The sequence below is a fragment of the Dasypus novemcinctus genome, chromosome 2 (genome assembly GCF_030445035.2).
Source record: "Dasypus novemcinctus isolate mDasNov1 chromosome 2, mDasNov1.1.hap2, whole genome shotgun sequence".
NCBI classification, from domain to species: Eukaryota; Metazoa; Chordata; class Mammalia; order Cingulata; family Dasypodidae; genus Dasypus; species Dasypus novemcinctus.
The window spans coordinates 63,669,074-63,683,094 of NC_080674.1; the positions used below are offsets into that span (position 1 = coordinate 63,669,074).

The window sequence follows — 14,021 nt, forward strand, 5'->3', positions numbered from 1 at the left end:
GCACACAAATTCATTATTAATATAAACGACTGTTTTTGTCAGTTCTCTCCATTATTAATCTCTTTGACATTGATTGACTACCTGTGATCTCCCCAACTAGAATGTAAGCTCTCAGAGGGCAGATTATTTATGCTTAAAAAAACTCTGTATAGTGCCTAGCATCATATACTAAGCATTCAAAACACACTTGTTAATGGGTTGGTTAATTTTACATGCTGTAGTATTAGAATCTTAATTAATTAATTCACTCAACAAATATTCATTGAACCCTTACTATGTGTCAGACATTGGTTTAGGCTTCCTGGACACATCAGTGAGCAAAACAACCCTATCCACACAGAAGTTAGATTTAGTGATAAGAAAATAAGTAAATAAAGTAAATCACATAGCATGTTAGAAGGTGATAAGCGCTGAAGAAAACAGTAGAGCATGCTAAGGTGGACTGAGGGTGCTGGGAAAGGTGGGGGTTGGGAGCAGGTGGTGAATGGCCAGGGAAGTCCTCACCGAGAAGGTGACATTTGAGCAAAGACATGAGGGAGAGGGATTTGGGCAAGCTAATCATTGGGGAAGAGATTGCCAAGCTGTAGGAACAGCCAGTACAACACGGGAAAGCAGGCATGGGCTTAAGGAACAGTAAGGGGCCTGTGGGATGGGGAAAAAAGTGCAGGAGGGACAGAGTAATAGGAAAGAAAGTTGAAGGACTAAGGGGCAGTCGCTACAGGCCATTGGGAAGACTTAGGGTTTTCACTTCGGAGTTGTTGCAGGGTTTTGAGCAGAATTGTGCCATACTGATTTCTGTTTTAGAAGGACTACTTGCTTCTTTGTTGAAAGGAGAAAGGATGGAGGCAGGGAAACCAGTCAAAAGGCCATTATAGTAATCCAGGTGAAGATGGTGTTGGCTCAGCAAGGGGATGGCAGGTGATGAGAAGTGGTCAGACTCTGGACATGTTTTGAAGATTCCTGTGGCTATTTTACAACCAGATTTAGAACATATTTTATTGTTAATTGAGAAATAGGAAAAGAGTAGAAAAGCATCTTTGGGTAAATGTTTTTAGGTGGCAATTGTGACTAGCTACTGTATATAGAATCAGAGTAACTTGTTGGGGAGGTTTGGAAAGAATGACTGAAGAGATATAACCAAAGATTAAGCACTCTCATGTTCTTTCAGGGACAGTGGGGAAGAAAAGGTATGCAGATGAAAACAGTTATTTATTCTTTTCAATTTGGGGTTATATATAAGCAAATATAGTATCTTTTATTTATTTGATTTTGAATGAGCAAACGACATCTTCTTAGTTAATCTAGGGTTTCCCAAATTTAGAGAGTTCATGAACACAATGAATTTTTTAACTTCCATTTGAAATTTCCTGTTTCAAATTTTGAATCTAAAATTCAAGCTTGCTAGTTTTTGTTTCAATCTCATATAACTGGAAAATGGCAATATAGGTGGTATCTTGTGTGTAGATCCCACATTGTAATATGACATTATTAATTTGTATGTAATTGTGTTGAAAATTCAATAAAGAGTTAATGATGTTCCCTTGGCATAGTATTGTAAAACCAAATGCCTGCTTTGGGACTTTGTGTCAGTAGATGCTCTCATTTTTAAGGCTGAATTACTGCATTAAATATGGATATGTAACAGAAATGGTAACCTAGCCCAATAATGTTTGCATCAAGAGGAAGTGCTGTGAAAATGCTTGCCAGGAAGAAATGTAAGCTATACTTGGAGAAAATTCATTCATTAATTGAGCATCTATCCTGTCCCAGACACCATTCCTGACTTGGGGGATACATCAGTGAACAAAATAATGTTTCTGCTTCATAGAGCTTACATTCATAGACGGGCAGACAGGTATAAGTGCTACAAAAAAAAAATAAAGCAGATAAGTAAAGAAAGTTTACCATTGGATGCAGTGGCCAAGGAAGGTCTCTTGGAGGTAACAAGAAGCAGAGGCCTGAGTAAAGCCTTGAAGTAACCCATGCAGAAATCAAAAGGATAGGACATCCCAAGCTAGGGGAATAGCCAAGGCCAAGGTGCTGAGAGTCGAGTTTCACAGCTCTCAGCATTAAAGTCCCAGATCTGTCTGCCATTGCATTTGGATTAAGAGCTCTGCTTTTTTTCTTTCTTTTTTTTTTACTTCCATTATCTTTTATTTTTCCTAGAACCTAGATAATATAATATAATTATAATATATTATAATTATAAACTCTCCAATGCTGATATGGGTAACTACACAAAATTAAAATTCTACGCAAGATGTGGCCTTTACAGAACTTGGCCTTCTAAGGTAGCTTTAAACATTACAAAATCTTTGCTCTTTCCATCCTAACCAAGGTTGCAATCCCCTTCCATACTAAGTACATAAGTGACCCCACCCCTCAACAGGTGAATAAAACCTTAATTCCAGTCCTAAAAATCTTAACCCTGAACTACCAAAAAATCTTGAATTCAGCAGATAGAACACCAGAAATCTATGGGCATCTAAGTCCTTTGCTTTTTTTTTTTTAAGATTTATTTATTTATTTATTTCTCTCCCCTCCCCCCCCACTCTGGTTGTCTGTTCTCTGTGTCTATTTGCTGCATCTTCTTTGTCCGCTTCCATTGTCAGCAGCACAGGAATCTGTGTTTCTTTTCGTTGCGTCATCTTGTTGTGTCAGCTCTCCATGTGTGCAGCACCATTTCTGGGCAGCCTGCACTTTTTTCACGCTGGGCGTCTCTCCTTACAGGGCGCACTCCTTGCACGTGGGGCTCCCCTACGTGGGGGACACCCCTGCGTGGCATCAGCGCTATGCATGGGCCAGCTCCACAGTGGTCAGGGAGGCCCGGGGTTTGAACCGCGGACCTCCCACGTGGTAGATGGCCACCCTAACCACTGGGCCAAGTCCGCTGCCCTTGGTCCTTTGCTTAAAGCAATTAAAAGCTGACCTTTTAAAAGAAGACACAGGTTTCTCATTAAACTTTGTTTTAATGGGTCTCAAAATTCTGTGACAGAATTTTGGTCAAGTTGTTTCCATTTGAAAAGTACTGATTTTAAAAACTAATAACTTAAAACTCCCACACAAAAACAAATGGTCCACAAAACATTCCTTTCCTTCTGAAGGTTTTACGATGCATTGTTATCAAGAGCTCTGCTTTAGCTTCCCTCTTCTTCCTGCTAGATGTTCCTTGTAGAGTCCAAGCGGCAGTGGGCATGTTGGTAAGGCTGGTGACTCTACCTTCCAAGCAGTTACTCTGGGACTCAAAATGTTGAGATCCTCAGTGACTGTCCTTCATCCAGTCAGTTATCAACCCCTCATGGCACTTCTTCTGTCTCTTATATTCCAGGTTCAAAATATTCATCTCTCTATTTCTACAACAGGTCATACCTAATTTGCTACAAATCCCATTTATTTTCAATACTTCTACCTCCAAAGGATAGTGCATTAGTTACTTGGCTACTAAAACAAATATTGTACAATGGATTGACTTAACAACAGGAATCTATTGGCTCCTGGCTTCAAAGGCTGAAAGGCTTGTTTCCTTCTGGGGTCAGTATCTTTGGGATGGCTTTTTCTGTCACATGGCAACACATGTAGTGAGATCTTCTTTCTCTTTTGGGTTCTATTGACTTTCAGCTTCTGGTTGCTCTCTATGGCTTCTTTTTTCCATGTCCAATTTCTGTTGCTTGTAAGAATTTCAGTCATATTGGCTTAAGGCCCACCACCCTCATTCAGTTTGAGCATGTTAAGTAATGACATCTTCAAAGACCCTATTTACAAATGGGTTCACAGTCACAGGACCAGGGATTTGGACTGAACATGCCTTTTGTGGGGGACGTGATTAAATCCCCAACAGATGGGGATTGAGAAGAAGACCATTCTGGTTCCCTAGGTTGTCTTCTGGAGCCACAAAGAATTAACCTGTGCTTTCTTTTACATGGCTTTCTTTTGCAGACAGGTAATACATAATCCCTTTTAGCATTTTATTTTCCAGGCTGAATTTCCAAGTTCCATCAATAATTCTCCTAGGAGATGGTGTCTAAATCTCTTACTTCTCTGTTGTCCATTTTCTGCACACTTTGAGTTTTTCAAAACCCTTTAAAGATTTGGTGCTTAGAGCTGAATTTATGCTTCAAATATGTTCTGGTGAGCTTCAAAGATGATAGGACTAAAATTTCCCATGATCTTCCTACTATATTCCCTTGAGCTGAACTCTAGACTTCTTATTAATGAAGCCAAAAATTGCATCAATTTGTTTAGCAGCTGTAACCTATTGTTAATCCACACTTAGTTTTTGGTACATAAGACCCAACCTGGCTTTAAAGTGAGACAGATATAAATTAAAATTCAGATCGTACCATATATTAGCTGTCTGTCTTTGCATAACTTATATTTATACTCCTAGAGTCTAAGTTTTTTAAATTACAAAATTATACACACAATCTAATTTATTTCTCACTTGGTTATTGTAATAAATAAGATTGTATATAAAAAGTGGGATGCTTATAGGAGGCATATCATAATAAATGCTCCTTCTTCACACACCATAATCCATTCTCTAGGGTCAAGCTCTCCCGTGTATGAAAAGAAGAAAGCTAAAAGTCATCCCACTCTTGCAGATAATGTATGTATTGCCCAGTGGCCCTTGAGGAGAAAGACCAGGATTTGTTTCCTGGCACACAGTAGGCCCTCAATAAATAAGTATTTGTTGAATAGCTTTACGGAATTTTGTTTCAGGGATCAAGGGTCAATTTATTTATGGGCTGACTGGTGAGACCCATGAGTGAGAGGTCTCTGAGTTTGCCTATTTGTAGAATTGTCTTTGTCTGCTTATCTTTTTCACAAACATTATGAAGAGTTGGCACAATGATAAAACAGATATCATTAGTAAATTATAAATAAAAGAGTTGCTGTTGCAGGGTTGTTAATGTAGCCTGGCCATGAGAGAGCCATTTAGTGCCTTGGAATGGATAATTTGTTAAATGACACATAAGAAAGTTAAAGAATTAATGTTCCTCTCCAAAGAGCAATTTACTGCTTTTTCTCCCTCTTCCTTCAGGCTAAATATTTGTTCAGAGCCTTGGGTCTCTTATAAGAGAAGTAAAATAACAATGTAATAATGTCTTTAGTTTTTTATTCAGTGCGGTAAGACGTGAGGAAGAAACTTAATATTCAGAGTGGATACTGACATACCAAATAATTTCTACAGAGAATAGATGCTTGCCAAACTGAATATAAGAAACCACAGATGACATGCAAAGAGTTGGAAGAGTATCTGAATTTGCATAGAGCCTTGTCAGATACATGACAGCTAAACCTGTTATACTTTTTACAATCAAGAGCAATAAGTGTGGCTTCCAGTGTGAATTTTAATCCTGGTTTTTGGAAGACTGTAATTGTTCCAGCTTTGGTGGAACCTAGTTTGTAACATAAGGTGCAGAATTCCTCTTGTCTGCATAGGGATTCTTGTACTTGTGTGTCTCTTCTCACCTATGTGAGTATATAATGTCCATGCTGGATCATCCAAGACTGTTCAGTTCATGAAGAGCTTGAAGGGAAAGAATATGTATTTGCAATCTTCTCAGACCTGTCCAGACTGTTTAACCACAGGAAAAGTATTAGTCTGAATTCAAATGCTGGCTTCACAGAAGCACGCAACCAAAATAACTCACATTGAGCAACTCTCAGTCTTCAAGAAATTAGGGCAAACTGAAAAGCACAGAATTTCATTAATGTAATGTAAAGCCTGCATAACTCACTGGGAGCATCAGGCCTATGAGATTCATAATGAGTATACATGAAAAGCAATACTCTGAGACGCAAAGGAAGAATTGATGCTAATTACTACTGATATGGGATATTTACCAATGTAAATAGGATTAATGAATTAAGCATACAATGCTTGCCCATTCAGCTATTTCATTGTTTAATCTGCCTGCATTGAAAATCTCATCCATGAAGTCACAAAGGAATACTCATGAAGTTTCGCCAGGGGAGTCCAATTTTCTCTTTTCTTATTGTCATCAATCCTTAGTCTAATGATGGACTCAGATGTAGGTGGGGTTTACAAGGTCAGTGCTTTTGAACTGGAAGATCTTCAGGCAACATTATAGTGACTGTGTGTTATTATTCCCCAAATGGATGCATGGTCTGTGTGTTCATTATAATGAACTGTGTGTTCATTATAGTGACTGTGTGTTCTTATTCCCCAAAGGGATGCATGGTCTAATGGCTCAAGGTTATATTATTCTAGAAGGCACAGACCATTTGGTTTTCCTGTATGAAACCACGCTGGAAATCACTGAGTTGGAGAAGTCAAGAGTGCTTGCTGTCTTCAACATTTCAATAAGTAAGTGCTGCTAATTGCATCAAGACTTGCCAGTGGGGACCCCACTAATCTCTCCCACTGGTATGCTCAATGTCTCCTTCGTTCCTGGGCCAGGCTGTAAGGATAAGGCGGGTCAGGAAAGAGCTAGCCCAGCTAACCTTGGGTCCATCCACATACCAACTCCTAGCTCCTCAACTACATCCTTCTGGCCATTCCAATGCCCATTTTTGTCTTCATTTTCATATCCCCTCAATGACTAGCTATTTTAAAAATCAACCAAAAAGGACACACAAGCCTCAAATCCAAGTTTGTCAACTTAGGTGCCATAATTGATGGAGGGAGAAAAACAATCAAAAGAGGATTGTTGAGGAAGATCACTAAAGGATAGGTAAGAGAAGGCTTTATGGAAAGCTTTAAGATCACACCACTGGTGTGCACAGACATAACTTCCTTTGGGGGTAGGCCTCATGTTGTAGTCAGACACCATCTCCTGCAAAAGTGGTGGCAGCACTTGACTCATTCTAAATTATAGGCATCCCTGATTTTTATGCCAAAAGACACTTTCTCCAATGTGCTGCAGGAAGGCCAGATGGCCTTGTCATTGCTAATCAGTGGATCACAGAGCTCTCCAGAGCATGCTGAGGACTCTGACTTTAGCTAATTAACACAAGCTCTGAGTCAGAGGCAAGAATTAAGCAATCAAACCCTTTCTCTAATTCCTATACATTTGGAAATGTGCCCATGATTAGCTTGCTCTGAAAAGCCTCAAAATAGAAAGAAAAAAAAGCATAGCTTTGCCTAAGTAAGGAATTACAGGAAAATTCCCATATGAACCTGGAAAGAAAACTTAAATGAAATGTTTAATTAGGGCATGATAAATAAAACTAGATAGAGTCTGGTGCCTTCCTAGGGGGAATATTTATTTCTACTGATGGAGATTGGATGATATTTTAAGAATTAAGTGCAATGTGGTGGCCTCTAAGTTGATTTTGATGTTCGTTACAATGTTTGGAGAAAAAATCACTATTGATGAAATGGACTTTTTAAATGCACATAAAGACATCATTTTTTGTTGTGAGAGTGCTTCATAAAGACACTTCTTTCTCTTGAGTTATTTTCCCCCCTCTCCCTCCCCTTCCCCCTCCCTTCGCTGTGTAATCTTCTGTATCTATTTCTCTTTTCGTCTTCTCTTCTTGTCTTTCTCCTCTAGAATTCATAGAATTCTATCCTGGGGACCTCCGATGTGGAGAGAGGTTCCCTGTCAATTGTATAACCTCAGTTCCTGGTCTCTGCTGCCTTTCACCTTGACTCTCCCCTTTGTCTCTCTTTTGTTGCATCATTGTCTTGCTGCCTGACTGGCTTGCACGGGCACTGGCTCACCGTGTGGGCACTTGGCTTGCTGTGTAGGCACTTGGCTTGCCATGCGGGCCCTGGCTTGCACACAAGCACAGGCTCACCATGCAGACACTCATTCAGGCACTCAGCTCACCACATGGGCACTCGACTTGCTGTGTGGGCAATGGCTTGCCATGAGGGCACTTGTGTGGGTCTTGGCTCACCGCATGGGCACTTGGCTAGCCACACAGGCACACTTTCTCTTCTTTTTCACCAGGAGGCCCCAGGTATCCAACCGGGGTTCTCCCACATGGTAGGCAGAGGCCCTGTCACTTGAGCCACATTAACTTCCCTCTCTTGAGTCCTTTTTGCATTTATTATTTCTGTGTACCCAGCATCAAAAAGAGGGATTGGCAAAATGAATACTTACAAATGTTTGTTGAGAAAAATGAATGAATGAATATCAGATGTGGAATATGATTCTGTGTGATCCTATAGCTGTTGTATATATATATTTTTTGTATGGGTAACTATGGGGCTGTTTGTTAATTTTATTTTACAAAACAGATAACTGCTGATCTCCTACTATGGGCTTACATTCCAGGTTCTGGGTATATAGCAGTGAATAAAACAGACAAAAATTCCTATGCTTTGGTAGTTGACAGTCTACTAGTTTGAGTTAGTATGATTCTTTGACTTGTGAGGTTTATTGACATTGTTATGACACAGTTCTTCTAATATGGTAGCAGTATGATGACGAAATATAAGGAAGACCAACAACTTTTTGGATTCACCACCCAAGCATGTACATTTCCCTTATTTTCTTGGCTGCTTGTTCTGTTTTCATTACCTTACTTTATAGATCACGTCAATCCTAAAGCAATTTATAAGAAAGAAGCTGCGCCTATTTCCCAGGTCAGTGTTCCTTTCAGGCAGTGTAGTCAATGAGTAGGGAACAATAGGTCATGGTACATCTGTAACCACATGCTTTAGTTACCTCTATTGGCTTGGAAAGAATTATTTGGAGGGGAAGAATAGATTTGCAACACCCAAAGCTCTCTCAGCTGTGCATGCTCAAACTAACACTTCCTTTTTTTTTTTTTTAAGATTTATTTATTTATTTATTTCTCTCCCCTCCCCCTCACCCCCATGCCCCGGTTGTCTGTTCTCTGTGTCTACTCGCTGCATCGTCTTCTTTGTCTGCTTCTGTTGTTGTTAGTGGCACGGGAATCTGTGTTTCTTTTGTTGCGTCATCTTGTTGTGTTAGCTCTCCGTGTGTGCGGCACCATTCCTGGGCAGGCTGAACTTTCTTTTGCGCTGGGTGGCTCTCCTTACGGGGTGCGCTCCTTGCGCGTGGGGCTCCCCTATGCGGGGGACACCCCTGCGTGGCAGGGCACTCCTTGCATGCATCAGCACTGTGCATGGGCCAGCTCCACAGGGGTCAAGGAGGCCCGGGGTTTGAACCGCGGACCTCCCATGTGGTAGACAGACACCCCAACCACTGGGCCAAGTCCGCTTCCCACTAACACTTATTTTCTACATGATTCAAATTCTTTCCTATATTAGGCAGCCTTCATCTACAACACAAAATCCTCCCAAGGCTTTAAAAAAAAATTCCCCCTGTGCCTTGCAGCTTGCTTGCTGCCTGCTCTCTGTGTCCATTTGTTGGGCGCTTTTCTGTGTTTTTACTTGTCTCCCTTTTTGTTGCATCGCCTTGCTGAGTCGGCTCTCCACAGTGCTTGCAGGCCAGCAGCTCTCTGCGCATGTGGATAAACCTGCCTTCACAAGGAGGCCCCGGGATGCGAACCCAGGGCCTCCCTTATGCTAGATGGGAGCCCAACTGATTGAACCACAGCCGCTTCCCCCTCTCAAGGCTTTTTCTAGCTACACACGGCTACTGGACACTTGAATTGTGACTAGTGTGATTATGGAGTTGAGTTTTTAATTTTATTTACTTTTAATTAATTTAAATTTATATTTAAAACTAATAATTCAATTTTAGAAATCTTTTAAGAATGTTTGGAACAACTAGGGTGTGGAGATGTTTTCTCAACTGTAAATTCTATGAAAGCTAAATACAGATCAAATATGTCCATTGAAAATTTAGGATTCAAATTGGATTTCAAATCTCATGGATAATTTAAAAATATTGATTACATGTTGAAATAATATTTTGGATATGTTGAGTTTAATAAAATATATTATTAAAATAAATTTCTCTCGTTTCTTGTTACTTTTAGAATGTGGCTACTAAAATTTGAAACTGTTTGTTTGTGGCTCACTTTATGTTTCTATTCGACTGTGTTTCTCTAGACCCTCTGTAGTTCCTTCTTTAATTATTGTCTTTCTGCTTTTTCCTCATTGTAAAATAGTTTCCAGAAGGTGCAACTCACTACCCCAGAGCAGCTAGGAGTGGCTTGCACAGTTTTAGTCTTTACTAAGACCTTAATTGACTGAGCAGTTAAAAAGAATTTATTTTTGTCAGTTGAAAGAATTCTCAGCAGTCAAAAGAATTCTGTTTGCTTTCTTACCTTTCTCTCCCTATTCTCCTGCATCTACTGATCTGTGTAGTTCCTCCTGAGTTAAATAATTTAATTCAAGTCATTTCTACTAACAACCTTGACATCTTTTCCCCTCATATATATAACAGATTTTCCTTTGAAATTCCTCTTCTGATCAGTACAGACCACTTAATTCATCTTATACTGATGCAATATTGAGTACTGGCTAATGTTTCTAGGATGGAACGGAATAATTAAAATAACTAGAAAACACATTGATTTGTTGCTGTACACACTGATTCTAAATTATTAATTACTTTTTAAGTAAGTTTTTCTTCCTTGAGTTTTAAAGTGAGTTTTTCTTCTTTATCATCAATGGTCTGGATGATTACATGGTAGTGTAATTATTGGGAATAAGCAAATGAAGGGGAGGAGCTATTTTGGAGCAGATTCTGATATTCTTGAATTGGGCATATTAGTTTTGGAGTGCAGGAAGGCATAAGGTTGAGGCCTCAGCAGGCAGCTGTAAATGGAAGCCTAGAGCTGTGCTTCCAATATGTGATCCATTAGGCATTGTATTTAAATTTAAATTTAAATTTAAATTAATTCTGTGTTTAATAGTTACATGTGGGTAGTGGTTACTGTATTGCTTGTGCAGATTAGAACATTTCTATCATCACAACAAGCTCTATTAGACACTGCTAGTCATAGAATTTGGGCCTGGTTGAAGAGAGAAGTGTGTCATTGGCAGAGATGATAGCTGAAATTGAGAACTAGATGAAGTCACTGAAGTGGAGAGGGTGTAAGGAGAGAAGAGAGATAGGACCAGGCTTGGAAAATTCCTGTTTTAGCAGAGTGTGCTGAAGAAGAGGAGCCATTGAAAAAGACAAAGACAATCTTTTCTTTTTTTTTCATTTTGCACAAAATGAAAATAATTAATTGTGTAGTTTGTGAAGTTCTTTAGATAATGACTATTGAGTACCACAAGGGACAACATCTTCAGATATGATTCTATAAAAGAGAGGTTATATAAAATTATTTCTTGCATCAAAGCAAACTATTAAACTGTAGCAATAGATCACTTCTGCAAGGGGCTAAATAAGATGGTTGGCCCATTTTTTCCCTAATAACTTTGAGTTCAAGTTTAAAGCTTAGATAACTAACATGTTCAATAGTGTCTCTTTCAAATGTAATTTACTATAATAAGATTTTGGCAAGTTCTCTGTGACAGTCGATTTATGACTGAATTCTAAAATAAGTGCCTATAGTACAGATGTTCTGTTCTTTTGGGTAAAGCAATTACCTTAATCTTCCATGCCAGATGTGAGGGAGATATTAACACTGTCCTCTATGGGAGTTTCAGAGCCTGACTTAAATTCTTGCCCAGACAAGGCTACTCTTCTTCTCTGGAGAAATGGCCTTTGTGGGACTTAAGGATGGCTGAAAATAGGGCCTATGTTTTCCTTAGTATGTTAACATTCTTGAATTCACAAATTGTCTAATACAGTTGAACAAACATTGATTAAAAATGGAATTATGCTTCACCTAACATGAACCACATGGTTGGGTATGCAAATGATAAAACTGCAAACATTATAAAATGACCAGTTTGACCATTAAGAAAAGTCTTTCGAAATTTCCTTGACCATGTGGCCCTTGAAAAATGTCTAGTTTAAGGGAGAATTAAATGATGACGAGCCCAGCAGGCCAATTCTGTTATAAAAGGAGCGCTAAGTGGAACTATTTGGTGTGTTAATTTAGTATTTTAATTTGTTAGCAAAAATCGATAACATTTTCATTTGATATAACTAATGTTGAATTTTTAGAATTAAATTATGGCTTTATCTGCATTTTAAAGACTACTCCTATTCAAAAATAATTAAAACTATTACATACTTACCTGGCAGGGGAGATACCATGATCACAAAGGTGGTTTTCGCAGGGCAAGGCTGATCCATGGCACTGAGGATCTGCTGAATTCAGCAATATCCCCACCTGGGGGAAACTTGGCTGCATAATTTGTGTTGGTGGGGTGTTACATTTGCACTTCCCCTGGGAAAAAAAGAGATTAAAATAAAGGGAAAAAAATCCCCCAAACAAACAAACAAAACCCCCATATTATAAGCGTAAAGGATGTTGCTTGCTGTTCTAAACTGTAGCTTGTTGCCTGAATGTCACCTCTTCCCTGTTGTTTTTTTTTTTCAGTCCAATAGAAACACATACTCATATTCTCAGAGAATTATGGAGCACCTTTTACATATCTTTATTTGGTACTTAAGTCATGGCGTTTGACTCCTTTGCCAGAGTTTGAGCTCCAGATGGGTGTGATGTTTCTTCATTTTCCTTTGTGTCCTAGTCATCATTAGAGGCTCTTCAATACTTTATTTATTGATTCTTTTCCTCATTCCAGAAAATATTTGAGGCAGATAATGAATCAATAATTGTTGAATTGTATTGATAAATTTGTATTTGCTTGATAAACAAAAGTGGCAGCTAATTTTATCCAGATGGTATAATGAATTATTAAAAAACAAAGTGAAAAAAAGCAATCTAGAATGTAGCTTTGATGAATATCCTTCAGCATTAGAATTTTGTCTGATGGAAAATTGGTTTACTCATCCTCTTTTTATAATTCAGAGAACCAAGTGGTTAGGTTCAGTGACCAAAGAAATGGACAACATTTTATTAAAAGGTTGAGGAGACTGTGTCTCAGAAATAGTTAGAATAAATAGTTTGGCAAGGAATGGGACCCATTTCTCAGAACAGAGTCTCAGCAATTCTGAAGAAGGAGTTATTTTTTAGGATTCTTTTCAGTTGAGTTAATGAGATGGTTTAGAGTTGACACAGTTACTGTATTTCATATAGGAAGAATCTTGTGAACTCTAAACTGCAGAGGGGTCATTATAAATCTGTATGAAAAGAAGTATTGAAATTAGCTTCCGCCTTTGTATTTCAAAGAACAGCTCAGTTACTCAAACAATTTATTTTGAGAATAAAAGTGTAAATACCAAAGAAATTTGCTTGTTGGTAATATTTCTTCCTTGATTTCATCACTTGTCAGCATTATTCATTATTTATTATGTGTGTCTGTGTAAATATTTGTTGTCTTACATTGATTTAAAGTGACAATCTAAATGAGGCTACTAGTTGTTTATCCATATAATCTCTAGATTTATTTTTATTTTTTTGAAAAAAGATATCAATTTCAAAGCGCATCAACTTTGAATTAGATATTTAGTTAAGTTTGATAACTTGGACAAAAATGGTAACTGTTTTCTTTGCCACGTGCTTGTACTAGAAAGAACAATCACTTCTTCCACCAATCATTTCATTTTAGTTCCTATATCTTTCTTAAAAGACCATCCGTTCCCTTACAACCTGAAGAGTTGTAGGTAAAATGACTGTTCTCCCCTGTCTTCTATCAGAACTACTTGGATTGGGGATGGATCAAATGGGACCAACCAGATTCTTCTTCCCGGTAACTTGGAATTGGAGTCAAAGATGCTAGTCTCTGCTGAAAATATGAATGAAAGAAATGAGAAAGCATGTGATGTGTATTAGTCAGAGTTCTCTAGGGAAAGAGAATTGATGGGAGATACCTGTTAATATTATGAGATTTTATAAAATAGTCTCACATGAGATGCACAAGTCCAAATTCTGTAGGACAGGTTGAAAACCAGTCCTTGATGAATTCCCCAGAGAAACTGGCTGGCTGAAGTAGAGGTGGAAAATCACTCTTCTGACTACTGAAATGATCATTTCTCCTTTTAAAGCCTTCAACCAATTGGATGAGACATTTCTCATTGTGGAAGGCTATCTCCTCAGTTGATTGTGGATGTAATCAGCCATGGGTACAGTCAAGTTACTGATGATTT

At 38.5% G+C, this 14,021-nt stretch overlaps 1 non-coding gene across 1 annotated transcript; it reads left to right on the forward strand.

Annotated features, from left to right (window-relative positions):
• Positions 1 to 12,038: 12,038 nt before the first annotated feature.
• On the forward strand, positions 12,039 to 12,200 carry LOC111767042 (U1 spliceosomal RNA). The gene has a single exon (XR_002798936.1). It is a non-coding gene; the product is annotated as a U1 spliceosomal RNA (small nuclear RNA).
• Positions 12,201 to 14,021: the final 1,821 nt, after the last annotated feature.